The sequence below is a fragment of the Quercus robur genome, chromosome 12 (assembly GCF_932294415.1).
Source record: "Quercus robur chromosome 12, dhQueRobu3.1, whole genome shotgun sequence".
NCBI lineage: Eukaryota > Viridiplantae > Streptophyta > Magnoliopsida > Fagales > Fagaceae > Quercus > Quercus robur.
In genome coordinates, this window is record NC_065545.1 from 31,691,972 (window position 1) to 31,698,685 (window position 6,714).

Consider the following 6,714-nt stretch of genomic DNA (forward strand, 5'->3'; position numbering starts at 1 on the left):
CTTCACCTCCCCGAGGAATGCGCCGGTCTACGAGTCGTTTTTCCTAGATTTACGTACGCTGCCGTTATGCCGCGTGGTTATCCGCAACGTGCCTTTAATCCCTTGCCATTTACGAGACCTTCCAGATGTAACGGTTACTGATGGTGTGGGAGAACGAAGCGACGCGTCGTACTCTGGATTTCCTTGAGGGTCCGAATGTGTCACATACCCTCTTCTTCGTCCTCTATATAAAGAGAGAAAACAGGGGGTGACCTTTTCATATCAGAATCCCCCACGTTCTTCCCAGAGTCCATTTCCTCCTTCCGGTTGCTCCCTCTTCTATAATACTTATTTCTCAGTAATCCACCATGAACAAATCCTTCTTTTCCCAGAAACGCCATATCCCAACAAAACTCGAGATGGCTCGGTCTGGGCAAGGATGGCGGAGGCTTAAGACTGGCTTCCCTATTCTTTTAGCCAAAATCCGAAGCAGGGACTCGTCACACCCCAGTTCTGGTGTGACTGAGTCGAAAACTTCCCTTGTCATCTCCATCTGCTCTCTCACGAGCATACCTAATAAGGCTCCCCTTCTCCCTCTTTTGCTCCTTTTATTTTCTTTTCATTGCTTCACTCTTCTTCTCCTCCTTCCCGCTCATATCCTCCATTTTCTTTTGCCCTTGCATTCTTCAGTAACAAGAGCTTGCTGAAGTGCTTCCATGTCTTCCAATTCTTCTTCCTTCTCCTTCATTATTTTTGTATAAGGATCTTCCCCTGATAGGAGCAGTACCGAGGCATAGATTTCAGAAAGACTTTGAAGACGAATGCAGAAGGCACCTGATGGTTTACTTATTTGTATTACGGATATTGTTACTGTTTTAACAGTAAAAAATTTTTTATATAGGCTTGTTTGAGCCCTTCTTTGTACGTTGTAACAAATTTTCATATTAATAAAAGTTAGTGTTACTCTATTTCTTATGTCTTATTTGTATATTTTAACAAGTGTGAAAGCGCTGCTCGGCATAATAGTATAGCATTTCAATCTATAATAACTAAGGCTAAAGCAATCCTTGATAAAAAGATGCCACGATAACTTTAAAGAGATTACTATTCATCATAACAATCCAACCAGCGAAGAATGAGACTTATCTTAAAGTTAGCAGTGATGGGTGTTGAATGCTCGATAAAGTGTGAGAAGTATTTTTCCGAGGACATGTTACCCATCGGATGAATGGCCCCCTTAGGTTGACGATCATTAGGTTGGCCTGCCATCTCCCTGACACGCGAGCCTTAACCTTTTCCAGTGTTTAAACCGAGAAATTTCTTCATTCGGGCAGTCGATTTCCCGCGAAGCCTGAGTCCGAGGACTTTGCAAGACCTGGGTTTTGTCCATGACTTATGCGTTTTATCTTATGTGCTTGATTTTTCCCTTTGGCTTGAGTCCGATACTTGTGTCTTTATCGGTACTTGGTTTTCCCTTTTAGCTTGAGTCCGAGGACCATGCAAGCCTTAGATTCTGTCCGAGACCAATGTCTGCATCAGTACTTGGTTTTCCCTTTTAGCTTGAGTCCGAGGACCATGCAAGCCTTAGGTTCTGTCCGAGACCAATGTCTGCATCAGTACTTGGTTTTCCCTTTTAGCTTGAGTCCGAGGACCATGCAAGCCTTAGGTTCTGTCCGAGACCAATGTCTGCATCAGTACTTGGTTTTCCCTTTTAGCTTGAGTCCGAGGACCATGCAAGCCTTAGGTTCTGTCCGAGACCAATGTCTGCATCAGTACTTGGTTTTCCCTTTTAGCTTGAGTCCGAGGACCATGCAAGCCTTAGGTTCTGTCCAAGACTTTGAGTTCAGATCTTCCCTTTCATTGAGCATTTCCCGAGGTGCCAAACAGGGTGTCCTTAGGCCTTCACGCCAAGAACCCGCGGATCAAGATACATTTCTGCAAACTCTGGCCACGCAGTACTTCTCTGACGCCCCAGGGATCGAGGCGCGCCTTCACGAGGCTTCTTGAGTCTCTAGACTGCAGTTGACGTTGGAAGTTGAGCCAAAGCCACTTTGTCTGTAGTGTTCCTTGGGACACCGCGTGAGTTGACTGCCATCATCTTGTCTTTTCAAATAAATAGGAGGGAGAGAGGGTTGCTTTATATATACACCCATCCTTTTATTTTTCTCTCATATCACGCTTCCCATATCCGTAGCTCTCCTTTCTTGGCATAACATGTGGAAAGCGAGGGTTGGGAAGAAAGAACCTTCTCCACCGCAGAAGCGCCGTGTCCTCATGAGGCCTATAGTAGTAAGGTATGGGCACAGGAAGCACAAGTTCAGGAGAGTACTCCATCTCCACCGAGGGGGAACGGCGTCTCTCCCTCTTTTAGTCAAAATCCGAAGCAGGTTCTGTTCATGCCAGCACTTCGGTATGTCAGAAGAAAGATTCTCCGCCATCAACGCCTCTGCTTAGCAGCAGGCGAATATTTAGAGAAAGCCCCTCAGTTTCCCACTCCCTGCATCTTTCCTTCAACGGTGCCAGGCTCAAGTTGGGTTTCTTTGGCTGCCTGAGTTATGGGCATGTAGGAGCGCGGGGGAAGAATAAGGTCTCGGAGCTGTAGCCAACCTTTCCTCCGACATACCTCCTCGGCTTTCTCCAGCTTTCTTGTATTTTTCTTTTTCTTGCTTCTGTAGTAAGCTTTGACGTAGGCTGATTCCAGCTTTTCATTGTACTCTGTACTATTTCTTCGTTGTAATAAAAATGGAAATTGACTTACATGTTTTAAGCGTTGATCTATTGGGCAATACCACTTTGTGAACGAATGTGCTCTATGTATGTGTTGTTTTGAAAATATTTGTAACAAAGCTATTTTGAAGTATAATCTAACCAACTCTCATCTACCAGCACTATCAGGCATTATATCGATAATTTGTAATAAATCGAACTTAGGAAACTGACCGAGATATCAGTTGTATATTCTGTGATGAGCGCATGAATATCGTCCAAGGCTGATGATTTCTAAGCAATCCATCTGAGCAATTGACTGGGACATAGGGGACTCCGATGACGCTTTCTTGTATTCGGTTTCCCCATAGGCTTCGGTCCGAGGACCATGCAAGGCCCTGGTTCTGTCCGTTACTTGTAAGAGTTCTTCGTTGTACTTGGTTTCCCCACAGGCTTGGGTCCGAGGACCATGCAAGGCCTTGGTTCTGTCCATTACTTATAAGAGTTCTTCGTTGTACTTGGTTTCCCCACAGGCTTGGGTCCGAGGACCATGCAAGGCCTTGGTTCTGTCCATTACTTATAAGATGTCCTCTTTGTACTTGGTTTCCCCACAGGCTTGGGTCCGAGGACCATGCAAGGCCTTGGTTCTGTCCATTACTTATAAGAGTTCTTCGTTGTACTTGGTTTCCCCACAGGCTTGGGTCCGAGGACCATGCAAGGCCTTGGTTCTGTCCATTACTTATAAGATGTCCTCTTTGTACTTGGTTTCCCCACAGGCTTGGGTCCGAGGACCATGCAAGGCCTTCGTTCTGTCCATTACTTATAAGAGTTCTTCGTTGTACTTGGTTTCCCCACAGGCTTGGGTCCGAGGACCATGCAAGGCCTTGGTTCTGTCCATTACTTATAAGATGTCCTCTTTGTACTTGGTTTCCCCACAGGCTTGGGTCCGAGGACCATGCAAGGCCTTGGTTCTGTCCATTACTTATAAGAGTTCTTCGTTGTACTTGGTTTCCCCACAGGCTTGGGTCCGAGGACCATGCAAGGCCTTGGTTCTGTCCATTACTTATAAGATGTCCTCTTTGTACTTGGTTTCCCCACAGGCTTGGGTCCGAGGACCATGCAAGGCCTTGGTTCTGTCCATTACTTATAAAAGTTCCTCGTTGTACTTGGTTTCCCCACAGGCTTGGGTCCGAGGACCATGCAAGGCCTTGGTTCTGTCCATTACTTATAAGAGTTCTTCGTTGTACTTGGTTTCCCCACAGGCTTGGGTCCGAGGACCATGCAAGGCCTTGGTTCTGTCCATTACTTATAAGATGTCCTCTTTGTACTTGGTTTCCCCACAGGCTTGGGTCCGAGGACCATGCAAGGCCTTGGTTCTGTCCATTACTTATAAGAGTTCTTCGTTGTTGATAGTCTTTTCTCTATACTGACTTATTCCTTGAAGGTCAGCCCCTAGACCAGAGAGGGAAGAGTTGGCTCGAGGCCGCAAGCCCCTAGAGCTGTCCACTCTGTTGGCAGTGCACGGCGCAGCTCCTAGCGGTGGCTCATGGCGGAGTAACAACCGTACGTCGCCGGGAATGGGAAAAACCCGTGAGCCTCTGCTTGCTGGAGAGCTGACTCGTGTGCCACCCGTGCCAACGCGCAAGCCCTTTCCCACAGACGGCGCCAATTGTAGGGACACAAAATCTTCAGCGGCCCATCAACGTTGTTGGGCTCGCGCAAGGAAAATCCCTCACAATGATATTTGTAGAGAGTGGGCTTAAAAAAAGGCCAGCGTTGGGTCGCGGGGCGGCATCTCGGGCCGGACTACAGGCATACCGACATGAGGAAGAGCTTCGGGCTGGATATTCAGGCCCTTCAATCTTGTATCTAGGAGGATTTGGCTCCTCGGATATGATCCGAGGCGTGAGGGCGCTGTTCCCGGTCACCCATCGGTGGGATTTTAGGTGATGTCCGGCGTGTCTTATCCAGACACTCACTTTCATCAAGTCTTTCTCAAGAAGCCAGATGGGAGCTTCACCTTTGGTCACATAACATTCTCTTTTATACTAGCCTACGTTAGTTGTCCTTCGTCCACGTGTAGGGTCGATCTTTCCGGGACAGATATCTGTCCCATCAGTCTAGTCCCAAATTTGCTGTAGATGATCCATAAAGCCTAAGATCCCGGCTCTGTTAGGGGCAGTGTTATGTCAAGGAAGGGTATTAAGGACTATTTCCATGAGATATTTTCTGACCTCTCAAGCTCGCCTGTATCCCATTTTCGTCAGTGGGGTCCTGGGCTTTCCGAGGACGGAGTGGTCCTCGGACGTGTCTTTGAGCCATATCGAGCTCACTACTTTCGGGCTTGGGACCTGGCCTCCTTTAGTTTGGGGGCCTGTGGATTCCCTATAAGTGAGCGAGCCGGGCCCGTAGATTCTTGGGCCCCCACAATAAGGATCAAAATGACATTTTCCTTTTTTTTCTTTTATAACTTCTAATTTTTTCCACTTTAATAATTTTTATTATAAAAAAACAACAACAACTTTTTGTATCATCCACTAAAATTTTTTTATTTTTAATTTATACAATGGAAATCTCTCAATGAGATACTCATTTCGGTATAATTTTAAATTAATATTGATGCCTTTAAAAGATGGGTGGAAGGATGCAAATAAATACTTAATAATGAATAAGCCTAATTGGGAGACCTAACAGATTATCTTATATTATATTTTATTATTGTTAAAATTGCTGATGTGACCTTGAAAACAAATATAGAAATTTATAATTGTATACACTACTTCATGTGAGGGACCTAACAGATTATCTTTCTGATCTCTTTGTATAAAAAGATTGGCCTAGTGGAATTTGGTAGGTGAAATACTTGTCCCTATGTGTGCAAATTGAGTTGGCCATTTGGAAAATGTGAAAGTGTAAGTGTAATTACCAGTTTTCCCTCCCCTTAGTGCCTTTTTTTTGTTTTTTTGGGGGGTGGGGGGGGGACGTAAATAGGGATAAATTTATTGAGAGTAAATCAAGGGAGGACGTGGAGTAACATGCCCATTGGCATCAACAAGCCCAAAATGGGATAAAGTTGATAAGTTGGGGTCCCCAAGTCTTACAAATGGAGGCCCAACGAGCTAAATTATGGGCTAAACAATTGTTAGCACTAGGAAAAAGGAAGAAAGAATAATTAATAAAATTACAAAGAAGACTTTTATTCTGCGTCTACATTTGCGTTTTACTTTTTTTTTTTTTTTTTTTTTGGCTTGCGTTTCAGGAGCTTCATGCATTGTTACGGCTATTGGTCATGAACAGTAGTTGCAACTTTTGACTATTTTTTTGTGATTTATGCACTGTTCACGGACCCACAAATCTCATTTTTTAAGTAACTTTTTTATTACAAATGGGTCCTACGATACTATTTATATATTTAAAAATTATTTTACTACAGTGTTTTCTGTTTTCAATTTCAACAAAATAAATTCTATCCAAACGGACCTAATATCTAAGACTAGATAATCCCAGCCTAGATGAAGTTCTGAATCATAAATTATGCTCAAGGTCCAAATTCATTGGGTCTTGAGCTTTATTCATTAACCCATGTCTTTTGAGTACAAAATTGGGTGACGAGTACAATTAAAATTTTCAAAAATATCCAATTTAATTTTAATTTATACCCAAAAAGACTATACATCCTAAAATTATAGTTCAAGCTAATCTTTTATTCAAATCTTTGGTTCCTTTCACAAAAATTTATAAATGTTTGATCCAAGTCTTTGGTTCTGTAAGAACCAAGTACAAGAGCTCTAGGCCTTAGATTCCTTGGGCTCACAATTTATTTGTAGTGGGTTGAAGGATTTCCTACAATGGGTCGTTCTCGGCAGAGAGACTCAAAGTAACACTCAGTTGAAATGTTCTCTCCTTGACTATTCTCTCTCCATTTTTTCTGAACCCCTTCTTCTCCCAACTTTCTTCTATTTATAGTCAAGGTTAGTGGGGAGATCATGATTACAATCACCGTTAGTGCTACTAAAGGTCCAGTATTAT